This window comes from Peromyscus maniculatus, chromosome 4 (assembly GCF_049852395.1).
Source record: "Peromyscus maniculatus bairdii isolate BWxNUB_F1_BW_parent chromosome 4, HU_Pman_BW_mat_3.1, whole genome shotgun sequence".
Classification (NCBI taxonomy): Eukaryota; Metazoa; Chordata; class Mammalia; order Rodentia; family Cricetidae; genus Peromyscus; species Peromyscus maniculatus.
The window spans coordinates 49,360,101-49,376,758 of NC_134855.1; the positions used below are offsets into that span (position 1 = coordinate 49,360,101).

At 46.4% G+C, this 16,658-nt stretch overlaps 1 long non-coding RNA gene across 2 annotated transcripts in view; it reads left to right on the top strand.

Moving 5' to 3' along the window:
* Positions 1–16,395, top strand: part of LOC107399624 (uncharacterized) — a 57,607-nt gene extending 41,212 nt beyond the window's left edge. Inside the window, exons 2-4 of one of the 2 annotated variants that reach the window (XR_013050511.1) lie at positions 5,187–5,402; positions 15,015–15,084; positions 15,770–16,395. This is a non-coding gene — a long non-coding RNA (uncharacterized LOC107399624). The remainder of the gene's footprint in view (positions 1–5,186; positions 5,403–15,014; positions 15,085–15,769) is intronic. The other variant, XR_013050510.1, reaches the window with a different exon arrangement.
* Positions 16,396–16,658: the final 263 nt, after the last annotated feature.

Sequence of the window (16,658 nt, forward strand, 5' to 3'; positions counted from 1 at the left end):
GTTTCACCTGCCATTCCTTGGGGATTTGACATCCAAATACCAAAATAAGTTTAGCTGGTAGCGGGTGAAACAGGCAAAAGGATGTTTACTTAGTGAGGGAACAATGTTGCTGTTGCAAACAATGTTGCAAAGCTTTTTGAAAGCCGAGTTTCTCAATCTGTGGGTCTTGACTCCTTTTGGGAGGGGTGTCAAGAGACCCTTTCATGGGGGTCACCTAAGACCGTTGGAAAACACAGATATCTGCAACTCCTAACAGTAGAAAAATGACAATTGTGAAGTAGCAATGGAAATAATTTTATGGTTGGGGGTCACCACAGCATGAGGAGCTGGATCAAAGGGTCGCAGCGTTGGGAAGGCTGAGCACCACTGTCCTAATATAAGGGAGGCAGAGAAGAGGAGGTGGGCTAGGCCTGGAACTGGACCTAGTCAACTGCACAGGTTCGTGCTGAGAACAAGACTGCCAGAGAGCCCCAGGGCACCAGAGGCCCCCCCCCACTTCTGTCGGCAGCTGGAGCCTCATCCCCCTCCCTCCCCACGTCAGCGTTTAGATTAATCTTAACCCCAAACTTGGGAAAGACAAAGGATGACTACTAAAGAAATCACCCCACGCCGCCGAAGATGGAAAGGTAAAATTGTGCTGAAACGATCTTGCCGACGGAATAAATGTTGTAGTGGATTATTATGTTGTCTAAAAACAGTCTTTTCGAACCGTGAATGACACTTGGGAGATTTTCGGCTATTTGCTTTGCAGCGCCTTCATTTTCGCTGCGTTTGGAGTGATGGATTCTCTCTCTCACCGCCTCCCCTCTGCCTTCATCTCGGCAGTGGGAAATAACCTGACAGCGCGCCACAGCTACTCAAAGTTCGCGAAGATTCTGGAAAATTCCACTTCTGCAGTTGGATCTGGTTCTGTGTGTGTGTGTGTGTGTGTGTGTGTGAGAGAGAGAGAGAGAGAGAGAGAGAGAGAGAGAGAGAGAGAGAGAGAGAGAGAGAGAGAGAGCACAAGCCTGAACAGAGCCACAAAGGAGCCCGGCAGCACTGGCCAGCTGCCATGGAGACAGCTTCTGTGAGGAGGTATTTGTGAAGAAGCAGCCAGGGGGTGGGGGAGATGCTGGAGGACAAAGCAAACTCCTTATTGACCTACAGCTTCACCCAACAAACCTGAACGTGCTCATGTACCTTTCTACACCTTCAATTTAATTTTTAATATTCCACGAAAAAAATCAAATATCTATGGTGTAGTATTATTTAATCAATAATTCCCCATGTATATGAGCAATCACAGTGGAAATTCGTCCACTTTTCCACTTCTAGCCCCTAGTTTCTCTAGACCTCTTTTTCTTTTTTTTCTGAGATGGCCTTTCCTGCCCTACCCCATGGAAATCCCAAGATGGCCCATATACTGGCTAGTGCATGGGTAAGCCAAGTGAAAGCGTATTATTCCATCCTTGCCACAGTATTTCATTGTTTAATATAGAGTTCTTCATTATTCATAATGTACTTATCTTGGAGATTATTCCAGAACTTCTAAAATAGGCTTTCTTTGGCTGCCTTATTTCTAACAACTATCTGATATTCCAGTCTGTGATTGTGCCGTCCTTGGTTAAACTGTTTGCAGTTCTGTGGACTGACTTGTGTGCCCTTCCGTATATTGAAGTCCTAACATGAAGTTCTTCAGAACATGATTGTATTTAAAGACCAGGTCTTTAAAGAGGTCAAATGAGATCATTGGTATGGTGCTGTGGCCCTCAGAAGAACCAGTTAAGGAGTCTGCAGTGCTTAAGAGCATTCCATGCTCTTGCAGAGGACGTGAGTTCAGTTCCCAGTGCCGACATCTGGTACCAGACATCTGCCTGTAACTCCAGTTCCTGGGGATTTGACACCCTCTTTTGGCTTCCAAGGGGGCCTACACACACATGGCAGACACACACACACACACACACACACACACACACACACACACACACACACAAATAATTAGCCAGGCACAGAAGGAAGTCATGAAGAAAGGATGCCCACTTATCACCAAGAAGAAAGGTTTAGTGCACACCAATGGGAGACATCCCCAAGCTCACACGTTCGCATCCAAAAACCACATAGTATACCTAGAGATGCCATCCACTTTCTATGAACAGATTGTGTTCGGTTTGCTCCTGCTCAGTTTTCCAAGAATACACGCCGCTCTAAGAGTTGGTTTCTTGAAGACACTCGTTGGTACTGGTTGGCATGGAAAGAGGCACAACCCCCTCCCCCCATGAGGATGGCAGGTCAGAGCACATGCGGAAAGGCACTTGCTGGCTTCGTGTCACGCTGAGTCTTTCTCCACCTCCTGACTTCATTGTATGATGATAAAAATAACCGAGATTACTGTTGACTAGTCCATATGTGACCCTGTCGTTTACAGTGAGCCCCGACTGTAAAGGGTTTCTAGCTTTTCTAAGACACAAGTGTTTGTTCTTGAGTGTCGTGAACCTTGGGAGACCACAGGGAGCTTCAGGGCTGCAGGGACTCCTGAAAAGACGCAGCGTGCCGCAGAGGGTCCTTCTGTGATCCCACTGCCCAGAAAGAGCTAGTGCTGCTTTAGAAAACCGTTGTCTGGCATCGCCTCTGTGCTTCAAGCACGTTTTCTTTTCCCACGAGCAGTCAGAGGCACGTGGACACCGGCACCATTCTCATTCTGCGTTACAAGGGATGGGAGAGGAGCTGTTAAGGGGACTGGGGGGGGGGGGAGGCGTCGTGACGTCTAGCTGAGACGGCTTTGGAAGAGGCATCTGCCTGTGATCGTCCTCTCCGCTGTGTAGCCTTGTCTTGCTGGCCAGGCTTCTAATTCACTTTCCGTTTTTCTGCCTCTGCTTCCTGCTCACACCGTTTCCTCTGCCTGGAACCTTTCCAGTTCTGCTCACCCTGCAAGGCCCAGGCGGAGACGATGTCTTGGGAGCAGCCCCCCTCGTCACCCCGGTGGAAAGAGCCCTTCTCCTGCCTCTTAGGACACTGCTTACATCTAGGCAAGCCGCCAAAGCAGTAGCCTCATAGTTCCATCTGAAACATCACCCTGCTCTGTGTTCGCAGCCTGTGTTTGCCAGGACACAGTCCTCGGGGCCTCTCACGAGGTGTGAACCTCTGGTATGCTATTTCTCGGACCCTGGCCTTGCTTGCTGAGGCAGGTCCTTTTGTTCCCGTAAGGTCACCTTCACCGTTTGAAGATTCCTCCGAGCGGCCTGTGTGTGGTCTGGACACAGCCTCCTGACTCTAGCTCTGGAGCCTTTAGGAGCTGACCTCCAGCTGGCCTCTGTATTGAGCTGAGGAGTGGCTGGCTTTCACCTCAGGGCTGTTCTCTGCCTCATGGGTCTAGAGCAGAGAGGCGCTGCTCCATTCCGCTCACAGCATTTTCAAGCCCGATTAGCTCTTCCTCTTTACTTTGCTGTCCCCTTCCATCTAGAAGGCATTGGTGAGTCCCAGAGCCTGTACTCCGCTTCAGGGTGCCATCAAGGGTCCAAGTTCTTCTTGTCTGACTCTCTTTCTCCTGAGTGTGTGTAGGGGGAGGGAGGGTCTTTTCCAGGAGACCTCTTAGCACTAACGCTCTGCAGCAGATCTCAGTGCAAGCATTGTACCCTTGCCCCATAGAAACCTCCCGTGATCCTACAGTGGATGGGTGAACAAACAACATACAGACTGGGACTCCAGAAGACCGAAGCCTTCAGTGGCTTTCCGGGTGTTTGCTGTTGTTGTTTGCTTGTTTGTTTATTTTTATTTTTTTAAAGATTTATTTATTTTTGCTTTATATGTATGAATGTTTTGCTTGCTTGTATGCACAGGCATCGTGTGCGTGCTCAGTGGCCACAGAGGCCAGAAGAGGGCACCAAATCCCCTAGAACTGGAGTTACAGATGGCTGTGAGCCACTAGACGGGTGCTGGGAATAGAACGTGCGTCCTGTGTAAGAGCAGCAGGTGCTTTTAACCATTGAGCAATTTCTCCAGACCCAATTCCCGCCCCTCCCCCAGAGACAAGGTTTTGTTGTGAAGCCCTGGCTATCCTAGAACTCTCTTGTAGATCAGGCTGGCCTCCAGCTCAGAAATCGGCCTGCCCCTGACTCCAGAGTGCTAGGATTAAAGGAATAGACCACCACCGCCTGACCCTGGTTTCATTTTTAAAGCTCAGTGTATTTACTTTCATTGAATAAGACCATTGAGTTAGACCAGTTTAGCCGGGGTGGTTCTGATGAAAATGGGGTGGGCTGGCTCCTGCACTCAGCCACCCTGTCCCAAAGTCAGCAGGGCTGAGCTTTGTCTGAGGAGGGACATCCTGGACCTGGTCCTCCACAGCCAGTCACATCATGTACACGAATTAAAAAGGGACATTTCCCACTCAGGAGGGACACAAGTTCACTTTACATAGGCCAACACAGATCCCAGCTTAACCTGGCTATGGATTTTTTTCTTCCTTATAGTACAGGGCTCCTAAGACCCCTTCCCCCCACAACAACCCCCTCCCCCCACACACACACATGGCAAGTACTCTCTCACTGAGCTGTACCCCCAATCATTCCTTTCCTTTAGAACTTTTTGAGTCGAGATCATATTGAGTTGCCCAGGCTAGCCTGGAACTGTAGCCCAGGCAGGCATAGAACTTACAGTCCTCCTCCTCCAGCTTGCCAAGTAGCTGGGATCACAGGAGTGTGCCCCCAGGCCTGGCTGCAATTTGTTTTCCCCTTTCTTTGCTCTTGGCACTTCTCTGTATTTCACCCCCAGGCTCTGTGTGATTAATATTCCTCCCCCTTCCTTCCCACACTTCCGTTCGTAGAGACTCTTTCATCCTGGCAGGCAATGGCCACAAGCATCTAAGGAGTGGTCAAATGGGCTGGGAAATAACCAGAGGCCTGAGGCTGCTGTAGGTGATGTGAGTGTGGTCTCACCCACACTCCCTCTGAGCTTTAGGTTTTCCATTCAAGCTCATGAATGCCACACCCAGGGCATTCCAGCTGAGCTCTCTGTAGCTGAGCCAGAATCTTTAGACAACTGGAGAAAAAATGTGCTGAAGAAGCAAGACCTCCATACTGTCATCCTGTGGGACCCGCCCCAGTAGCCTCAGCGGGGGCCATCATCCCCAGGGCAGGAATGGGCAGCCCTGGACCATGAGAAGTGTGAGTAGACACCAAAGCCTGCTTCCTTTCTTCCTGTCCCTACAGAGCTGGGAATGACTGAAGAATGAGCCAGCATCGAGGATACAGGATGCATTTGTCAAAGTGAGAGAGGCGTGTACGATCACTTGGTATGACTTGAGATTTCTGCCTTATAAAGGAATGTCTCTGCCCTTCTGGGAGATCAGTTAAGAGATGTTCAGCTTCAGCAATTTCTCTACCAAGGCCGCACATGGTAAACCCCAGACTGCTCCCATTTGCCAGGTAAGGGGAAACAAGTCTATCAAAGGGAAACCAAACTGCAAACTGATACTCAGAAGCCCTCATGCTTCAGTGATTCTGAATTGTAGGATTAAATAAGGAGGCAATTCACAAGCCTTAATGAGCATAAGCCACATTTCCAAAGCAGTCTATAGCTCAAGAAGCAATTTCTCATGTCTATCAGACAGCGTTCAGTGCAGATACACTGAGCAGGGGAGGCAGAAAAGGAGTTAATACAGGGGAGTAGGCACTGACAGCATGTCTGCAAAGGCTAGAGGAACAGGCATCAGGCTGCATCTCCAGGATGACTTCCACAACTGTATCCCAAAAATGGCTCTTGCTGAGACATTGTCTACCTCTGCCATAGTCAGAAAGCTACAACCAGAAGGGTTGGCTTTAAGCCAGATATCAGTACTCCTGACTCCAGTCCCACAGGACTATTGCTGCACACAAAGGATATTTTTAACCAGTCCTTTTAACCAGTCCTCCTCCTTCTCAACCTTCTACATCATACTTGCAAGCAGACAGATGACTGGTAGGATCCCCATGCCATCCGGAAAATATAGCTGCAAGGGAGTCTAGGAATTGTAGGTTTTTAACTTTCTAATCTTTGCAGTACAGGATGCACACTGGAAAGCTGGACTAGATATCTGTTTTCTGACTGTCACTGAAAAACTATCTAATGTTCACAGGAAATCTGAAAACAAGGAGAGGTGATTGTCTTACTGGTCACATGAGGAAAACTGAAGTGATGATAAGGAGAGAGGAGAATGACAGGGAGATGAGGGGAATCAGGGACTGTGCTTTGAGCTTGTGAAGCTGAAGAATCTCAGGGGTTGAACTAGATGAAGGGCTGAGCAGGAAGTGTATTCTATGGATAAGGATTAGAATGTGCAAAGAGCCTACAAATAGAAGGGAAGTGATATAATCATAGAGCTGAATGAAAAAGATGTCGCTGTGAGCCAGTACAGGAGGATTCAAAGCAAACCTGAGGAGGTACAAAGGGATGGGCAGACAGGCAAGCCTGAAGGTCTTGTTAGAATCTGGCCTTTGTCCTAAGAAGGATAGGAAAGTAGCCATTCAAGGCTCATGGTGGGGGCAGGAGGAGGGTGCTTAGGGAAGGTGTGCATGGGGCTTGGTCATACATTTCGAAATGGCCACTGTGCTTCCTGATTGCATGATTACAGGTTTTTTGTTTTTTTACTGCAGTCCACAAACATGTCACTGTCCCAACCTGCCCCTCCCTGGGTTTTGTTTTTATGTAATTCCCATGCTGGGCACACGGGTGGGGGATGGGGTCATCCATGCTGGCCTCAGGCTGGGTGGCTAGGCATAGAGAGTGTATCTGTGAGATTTTCCTCGGGGAACAGTGATTGGGCAAATAACTTACTTTCCACATCCAGAGACCCGGAGCTGGTCTGTGGATGCAGGAGGTGAAACAGTAAGACGAGGATGCCACAGCTCACCCTGCTCTCCTTCCTTTGGTACTCCAGAAGACTTTGGCTGGCAGAGGGAGCTACTGTGGCTCCCTCTCAATGCATCCTGCTGCAGGTGGGGAGCACTGGATTGGGGCAAACTGGTGCATTATATTGGATTTAGCTCTCTTAAGCAAACTTAATTGCTCAATTGGAACAATCCTTAGGCACCTCTGTTTCTCCAGCTACAGCTACCAGATAGGAGGAGAAAGGCCAGTCATTTCCATTTATATATTGGAAACTCTGAAAGAAATAAACAAGAATTCAAACCATATGTGTGTGTGTGTGTGTGTGTGTGTGTGTGTGTGTGTGTGTGTGTGTTTAAAGAAATCATGTGAAAACCTAAATGATTAGTGAAGTGTAACAACAGGTGATAATCAGGCTCACAGAGACTAAGGGAAGAGATTGCCAGGGATAAGTGAGGGCAGGACAGGAGTCAGTGAAGATGAGAAGGAAAGATGTTGGTATGGGGAAGTGGGTGTGTGGTGCAGGACCATGTTGGTATTAATTGGTAGTTTTTGTTTGGAAAGATGCAAAAGTCCTGGAGATAGACTGTGGTGGCATTTACACAATAGTGTAGCATACTTAATGCCACTAAGCTGCACACTTACACACGATTAAAATGCTAAATCTGATGCAATTTACATTTTTCTCATCGTAATTTTAAGAAGTCATTAGGAACAGAGCATTGTCTCAATGAGGCGACATAAGCTTGTGACTTTTAGCTCAGATGTTGTGTATATGTGGTTACACTAAAAACAACCTGTTTCCTGAAAACACATAGCTCACCCAGGCCAATGGGCTCCTTTCCTGTGCTTTTGTGCATCCTGAGGCTGTCTCCATAGTGTGCTGGTCAGGAAGTGAATGACTCATGGAGCCTTTATGACAGATCTGTGAATCACACCACACCACACCACACCACATCACACACACACACACACACACACACACACACACACACACACACACACACACACACGAGGACATGTGAGTCACCCCTGCAGGCTTGTAAAACAGGCAATGATGTGATGCCAGAGAGAGATGTGCCTGGGGGCATAAGAAGGGCAGCAGCCTGCTCATGACCAGTGCATTCTTGAACAGCCTCTCCCAGAGCTTAGTAATGAGCTGAGGCTGTGGCTACAGCTCCTGACCCAGCCCTGCCATGCTCTGTCTGGCCCTCTTTAAGGACACTCTTACTAGCAGCCACAGGGGAATGACAGTAGAGAGGGAATCATATGGTGCCCACTTGGCCACTGTGGGTCACACCTGCTTCAGGGCTCTCTGGCCTCCTAACATGAGGGGCACTGGATTCAGTCACATGGAGACATTTGTGCTAGCACAGTTTGCTTACCTGCCGGGCTGCCCTTACATCCTCCTTGGCATCGGGAGTCAACGTGGGAGTCACTCAACTGTGTTAACATCTTGACTAAGAGGTGAAAATTGAGTTTAGCCTTGGCTTCTCACTAGTTTTGTTTTGTTAACATAGTAGGATCTATAAGCTTTGTGGCCTCAGTCTCTTCATCTTTAAAGTGAAGGAGCTGGGTTGGCATTGGTTAGCACACCTCAAACCCCAGCTCCCTGTACCCAAGACAGACACAGACCTGTTACCTGCTACCTGTGGTCCCTATTCCCAGCACTCTGCCTCTGAGCCCAGGGGATCATGGTCTTTCCCAGATTCTCACACCATCATCTGTTAATTGGGATTAAGCATCTGAAATGATTCCTACTTGCCATCTGAAACCCACAGTGTTGGTCCTCAACCCCAGCTTGTTATATGACTTTTCCTGGTGCATCTGCTTCTGTTCACTCCAAATGGAGAAGGTAATGATGGACCAAAGAAATGAGTCCATCCAAGTCCTGCTTGGTGAACCAGTGAGTTTATCAGGAGCACGGGTGACTCGGGCAGCTGTCTCCTCACTGAAAAGCCCATCCTGGCATGGGTGACGGTGGCATTATTGCCGTCCCCTGCAAAACTGGCAGGCAGTTATACCACTTAGGTGTCCCCTCTCCCCTGACAATTTCATATGGCTTATATAAGCTCAGAAAGGGGGCCTCCTGAGTCTCAGGAGCCTCCCTCCCCTGTCTTTGTGGAATTTTCAACCCAGAGAAAATTGCTATGTAATAGACTATACTTTACAGAGGACTTTTATAAAACACATCTGCCCGAACAGACTGGGACTAATGATCCCTGGGGATACTGGTCCAATAACAATCACTTGGGTATCCAGCGTCACCATATTCTTAAGAAAAAGAGATCAACAGATATATGAGGACAGTGCTACTGTGCACATAATTATTCCATTTTATAAGCTACATACTGCCCCAAGGCACATGTAAAATTGAAATTGGAGTTTTGGTTTATACCTTGTGGTGACTTTGTAAAGATGCAATGGGTGCCATATACAATAGCTCCAGCCGACACCCGGTGGGTGGGCAATGAAATGATGTTTGAGTATATCTGGGAGGTTATGGAATATCACTCACAAATAGAGTTCCATGGTCTTTAAAGGAAGAGTGAGCTCGTATGTGTGGTTGGTTGTTTAGAACTGGTCCTTTGAGTTTTCTAATGTGAAAAATTATGCATGTGATACCTGAAATATTTTCATGAGAAAATATTAAATGCTAAGTAAAAAGAGCAAACTTAGAAAGCCCTCTTGGCCTCTCTGACTCCAGGAGTCCGTGACTGTGAGTGAAGTGTGTCTGTCCATGCCCAGGAGCTTTCCATGACTCCTGGCAAACTACTTAACCTTCTGTGCCTTAGTTCCCCCATCTGCAAATGGGGTTCATAAAATTACTATAAAATTGTATTTATATCTCCCTGTTTAAAATGATCTGTCACTTTGACATGGTTAAACTAACAATAACTCTTTTTTTTTTCTTTCTTTTTTTTTTTTTTTTTCAGGGCTGGAGATCAAACTCAGGGCTTCATGAGTGCTGGGCAAGTGTTCCACCACTGACCTACACACTTAGCCTTCCACAGTAATGCATAGAAAGATTTGTTCTCTACCAAATTCATGTTTATTATGTATATGTTAAAAAACCCCTTTGTCTTCATTTGCATTGAATGTGGGGGCAATGTAAAAGACGATATTTCCTCCCCTGAAGTCAAGTGTGGGAATGAGGCTATTTGGAAAACGTGTACATCTATTACTGACTATATTTCACATGATGAATGGTGGACTCTGGGACCCAAGTCTGGAAGCTTTCAATCCCTTTCTATGCCTCAGTTTCTCTTCCAGAAAGCTAGCTCTCATATTATCCTTTAGACAGGAGGTGTTAAGTAGAATTGTGTGGGAAGTGTTCACTCGATCGTGGGTGGGTAGCAGGTGACATCTCAAATGTTAACCTCGTGGCTGAAAAGCTTAAGATCATGACCTTGTCTCCAGCCTCTCTCCTGACTGCTGAGGGAAGGTAGGAGAAAGAGAGAGACAGTTGGCATCTCGCCTCTAGAAGAATTTTGATTAAGGATAAACATATTCCAAGATGCCATGAAGTTGAAGTCACATGAATGCTAAGTGATTTCTTGGCATCAAAAAATCAATCTCTTTTTTGTCAGTCCTAGAGAAATAAACACTTTCCTCTTCTTCGATACCAGAAATAGCCAGAGAGGCTTCAGCTATTACAGCAAAAGCTTTTAAAATAATTACTTCTAGAATACGATAATATTAATGATTAGCTTTGTGTAAAAATTGAAAAGATAAGTAGTTAAATACTGGGAATAATAAACCTTGGAAGTGTCACTGTGTAATAAGTTTGCCCTTTAAAAGTATCATTTTTCAATTTTTTTTTCTCACAGTGAATTGTTCAGGAAAAGTTAAATTCTTTACTAAATAATCCGTTTTCTATGATTAAGGTTACTTCTTGAAATGATGTCTGATTTTCATAACCTACTGTCAGAACAGTTGAGATCAAGATGTTTAAAGAGTCCTTTTGAGATTGGTTAGTTGTGATGTGCTGCGTGTGCTGGGCACTGTGTGTACACAGTCTTAGTAATTGATGCTCAATTAGCTCTGTGGGGTGGTTATGCCACTCTGTTTTGGAGATGAAGAAACTGAGGCTTGAAGAGGTTAAGCCGGGGCTGGGGAGATGGCTCAGTGAGTACCTGCTGCTCAAAAGTGAGGACCTGAGTTTGATCCCCAGAGCCCATGGGAAACAATGGGTGTGGAGACACTATCTATAACTAGTTCTGGGGAGGTGCAGACAGGTAGATTCCTGGAGCTCATTGGCCAGCCAGGCCAGCCTAATGAGTGACTTCCGGGTTCAGTGAAATAGCCTGTCTCAAAAAAACAAGACACCAACGTTGACCTCTGGCCACCACATACATAAATACATGAGTGTGCATGCATGCACACACACGTGAGTGGAAACACACACACATGCACTCATTCACGAGTGCAGTTTAAGTTATTGGTCAATAAAATTCAATATAAAAGTAAAAAACCTGAGATTCAAGGTCCCTTTGCCTATTTAGGAGCCCAAGTTTCTGGCAAGTTGTCCCACAGACCAGAAGTGTGTCATAATGAGACTAATTACTGCAGGGGTCAGGATTTATCACCAGTCAAAAAGCCCTGGATCATCAGAGGTATGTGTAGCTTGAGTGCGCATGTGTAAAATCATGAAGGCCGCTCGGGGTGGGAGGATGGGGATCGATTGGAAAAAGCCATCTCTCCAGGTCAGATGCCTTTGCCTGGGCCCAGATCAGCTGGCAGAGGAGAAAGGCAGCTGGCAGTCATGTCCTGTCGTGCCCCCACCCCTGTGAGCAAACAGACAGAGCTGGCCGCCAAGAGGGCCCTGGAAAGTGCACTCTCGGTTGGTTGGGAGTGTGGGTTTTATAATTAAATTAAGGAAAAAGGAAGCTACAAGAAAATGCCTAGTGACTCAGAATTAAAGTCCTACCTGCTCTACTCTTTACTACTGCAGTGATAAAATAAATGGCAGGGAGTTTTAAACAGCAAAGACCAGACCTTGGCTTGTCTTTGTATGGACAATTGTTAGGTAACAAATGAAAAGCCTGTATGAGTATTACCTCTCTTTCCACATACATGTACACACAGGAAGGTTAACTGTACACCTGTTAAGATTCCACCCCTTCAGTCTACGCCTCCCCAAAGCAGTCCGTCTGCAGTTGTGTCTTACAAAGGGCACATCTGGGAGGGGGTTTGTTTTGTTGATTTTCTGAGACAGGGTTTCTCTGTGTAGCCCTGGCTGTCCTAGAACTCACTCTGTAGACCAGGCTGGCCTTGAACTCAGAGATCTGCCTGCTTCTGCCTCCTGAGTGCTGGGATTAAAGGTGTGTGTCATCACTGCCTGGGACATCTAGGAGTTTTAACATTGATCACAAATACAATTCCAGTTTCCAATAGTCTACATTGCAATTTCTCAATCCTCCTAGTAATTCTTTTATTTATTTGCTTGAGACAAGGTCTCTTTGGAATTCACTGTGTAAACAAGGCTGGCCTCAGATTCCCGAGTTCAGGGATGAAAGATAATCATCATCACACCTGGCTATTCCGTCATTTATTTTTGAGACAGTATCTCACAATGTAGCCTCGGATGACTTTGAATTCCTGATCCTCCTGCCTCGGCCTTCTGAATGCTGGAGTAATTACAGGATATCACCACCACACCTTAGCTTAATGATGCAGCTTAATTAAAAAATAATTTCCGATCCAGGCTCTAGCCAAGTTTCATGCACTGTAGCTTCTCTTAGGCCTGTTTAGCTTCCCATAATCTGGAGCGATCCTTCCATACTTTTTTCCCCCCACTGATATTTGTGGAGTGTCCAAGTGAGAGACAGTTCAGTTTGAATTCTCCTGATCCTGCCATGATACAACCCAGTTAAGAGACTCGAGTGACCTGCTGGGATTCTTCGAATGTATGTATTACCCATAAGTGTATGCAAACATACATATAGCTGCATAGTTTATGTTGTAAAAGCCTTAGAATTACCTGATTAGAGCCAGGTGTTCTGGCGCCCGCCTTTAATCCCAGTACTTGGGAGGCAGAGGCAGGCAGATCTCTATGAGGTCAGCCGGGTCTATATATACACAGTGAGTTCCAGGACAGCCGGTTACATATTGAGACCCTGTCTTGAAAGCACCAACAAACAAGCAAACAAAAGAATTAAAGGATTAGAAAATCAAGTTGTTTTTTAAATTAAAAAGTTTTTAGGGGGCTGGAGAGATGGCTTAGTGGTTAAGAGCACTGGCTGTTCTTCCAGAGGACCTGAGTTCCATTCCCAGCACCCACATGGCAGCTCACAACTGTCTGTAACTCCAGTTCCAGGGAATCTGACACCTTCACACAGACACACATACAGGCAAAACACAAATGCATATAAAATAAAAATAAATCAATTATTAAAAAATAAAGTAAAAAGGTTTTATTTTGTATGTATGGGTGCTTGCTTGAGTTACTGGAGTTACAGAGGTTTTGAACTACTGTGTGTGTGTGATGGGAAACCAAGCCCGGTCCTCTCGAGGAGCAGCCAGTACTCTTAAACAAGGAGCCACCTCCCAGCCCTAGATGGTTTTTGTTTGTTTTGGTTTTTCTTGACTGGGTTTCTCTGCATAGCCCTGACTGTCCTGAAACTAGCTCTGTAGCCCAGGCTGGCCTCCAACTCAGAGATCCGCCTGCCTCTGCCTCCTGAGTGCTGGGATCAAAGGTGTGAACCACCACCACCCGGCTCCTAAATGTTTTGTTTTAAAGCAGGAAATATCCAAGTTCCTCTGCTTCTTTCCCTTTGCCTGAGGGACACGAAGGATAGGTTTTGTGTTTCTGTCCTGAAAACATTTTTTTCTTTTCTTTTTTTTTTTTAAACAAAAATGCCAGTCTGCCTGTCCCCACTCTAAGGAGTGGCCGGGGAAAGGCACTTTATCCTCTGTGGTTCAGTGAGGGCAAACTCCTAGGCTTCAGGGTGTCTTTCAGTTCCCTGGACTGGACACATTCATCTCCACCCTGCTGCTTTCTTGGCTGGCCTCTGTAAGAGCCTCCTTGGGCTTGCATAAGACTCAGCCTTACAATGATTAACACCGACCAAGGTCAGTATACAAGGAGCGGCTGCCACCGGGCCACCTAATCAAATGTTTCCTTTATTGGGTTGATTGGGGGAAATTGGTGGCTGATTAACTCTGGAAAGCTTTTAACAAGTTCCAATTTTGTAATCTGAGGCTGGACTCAGGAATGAAGCCTTCTGCTAAAGATGAAGGTTAAGACAACCCCCTACTTAAAGTCTAGCATTTAAAAATTTCATATAACAGACAATCTGTCATTTGGGGATGTCTAATCTATTCTCGATGATGTCGTTATCACTACTATTTAATTGCAAAGTGTCACCACTGGCCACTCTCCTTCTTTCTCCACTCAGGGCTTGTTATTCACAAATCTGCTTCCTGTCTCTATAGATCTGCCAATTTGGAAGTTTCATGAAATCACCCAACATGTGGCCTTTTGTGGCTTCTTTCACTTAGCATGAACTTTTTTTTTTATTATTTTTATTTTTTTTTTCAAGACAGGGTTTCTCTGTGTGGTTTTGGTATCTGTCCTGGATCTCACTCTGTAGACCAGGCTGGCCTCAAACTCACAGAGATCTGCCTGGGATTAAAGGCATGCACCGCCACCGCCCAGCTAGCATGAACTTTTATAACATTAAAAATATATTAATTATTGTGTGTATGTGTGTGTGTGTATGGTTTGTGTGTATGGTGTGTGTGTGTGTGTGTGTGTGTGTGTGTGTGTGTGTGTGTAGGTTAGAGGACAGCTCTGCGAAGTCTATTCACTCCTTCCACCTTTATATGAATTCCAGTCTGGGGGTTGAACTTAGGTTGTCAGACTTACGCATCTGGCCCCTTAGCCACTGAGGCATCTTGTCTTCCCTAGCACAGTCTGTCTGAGACTTACCTATGACATTTGCTGGATCGAGCTTCACTGCTTTTTATGGTGGGATAATATTCAGTCTATGAGTAATCACAATAAAAATTCACGTATCAGTGGATGGCTCGTTTTCAAAATGAGCTGGAAACCTTGGATGAAGGGAGGGAGCCTCCTGCATGGAATTTTTAAAAACTGCAACAATCAAAACTGCATGTCAGCAATTTCTTTCCACCCCCAGTTTACCATGCTAAATAAATTGTTCCATCAGGTCCCTGGCAATGGCATGTTGGAAGCTAAAAAGCAGAATGACGTCTTGACCAGAAAATGGAGTCTCTAAGGTATGTGACAACAACAACAATCTTCTCCTGACACCCACCCTCCTACACAGCCCCTCCTGAGTGGTAAGCCCCAGAGCTCCAAGCCACCTGAGTGAGCCAGGCTCAAGGAAGAGGGACCGGTGATGCCACACCCACAGGGCAGCCTAGGGATGGGCAATCAGGCTCCACCACCCAGAGAGCTGCATCCCTGGACTTCTGATGTGCTTATTGCCTGCAAAGCCCCAGGACATTCCTTCTCTTTGAACAAATAATTCAGGATGGCTGCCATCAATACGGCTCTGCCCGCTGCTGCTTGCTTCAGCCAGACTGTGTGTGTGTATGTGTGTGTCTGTAATCACCTAGACAGGGATTAGCAAGAAACTATTTAAGAATTCATTTGATGGTTAATGATGGAAAATCCCAGGATTTAAAAGGAGCAGAGTCGGGCGGGGGGGATGGGGAGAGTCTGACTGGTTTTCCAGAGAGATGCAAAATCCTTCACCTTCCCTATAATTACGGTCTCAGCCTTACTGGGGGGCAGGGAGAGAAGTCGACAACACTCTGAGTGCAGGAAGGTAATGTCACCTCGCTGATCCCTTGGTGACACCGGGCATTGTTTAAGCAAAGAAATCTGATGACAAATAGCCACTTTCCCTGCCCCCTTCCCAAGCCTGTCCCAGGCTTTTCCATACTCTGCCCTTTGCAGACCTCAACAAGAAAGGCTGCTGCCAGCCAGGGAGTGGAGCCGAGTTCAGGACCGGGGACCCCAAAGACGGGAGGGGCTTCCAGGTTGTCTTCCATATTTCCTCTCGCGTGAATCCAGATGGCCATAGAGTGTCTTCCCACAAGCTCCCTTACCACTCCTTTTCGTTTATCCACACTCCCTTTCTCTGTTTTTCTTCTGATTCCCCTCAAAAGCCCGGCAGCTGTCTCTCCATGGCCAAGGCACTTGCCAGTGGGTAATGCTTTCTTCTTTCAGCATGGACCCTGGCTGCTTCTACCAACCATCACCCTGAGGTCTCTGTCAAGGCCAGCCAGAGGAGGAAGGGGGCAGCATCTTGCTTTGAAGGTTCTGACGCAGCCTAACAATCAGCACATGTTTTTTGAGACCCACTGGAGGATATGGGTGTGGTGGGGAGGGATCAAGTGTTTGGCCTATCCCAGGGGATATTAGTCACCCAAATTATGTCTCAGGATTGAAAAAAATGTCAGACAAGTTCATACATGGGGAGTAGCCATCAGGCTGGCCACTCCTTGTTGGAACTTGAGGTTTGGAATTCTGATTTGCCTTCTTTTTCTTCCCTGAATTGAATAAAGCCTTCAAGAAGCGTGCTGGGAACTTTTGGGAATACAATTTCCTTAACGAGGAAGCATAACAATGATATCCATATACATATATGTAAATGTCACAATGGAACCCATTATTTTGTACGACAATTTAAACAAACTAATAAAAAAAATAAGATTGATTTTAAAAAGGAAAGAGAGAACGGAGAGTACAGTAGGTAGGCACGATTGTAACAGGTGTGAACCCACCCCTCCCTCGAATCATCTCCCCACCATCTGAAGGTGGACCGCTGAGTGGGTCCCTATGG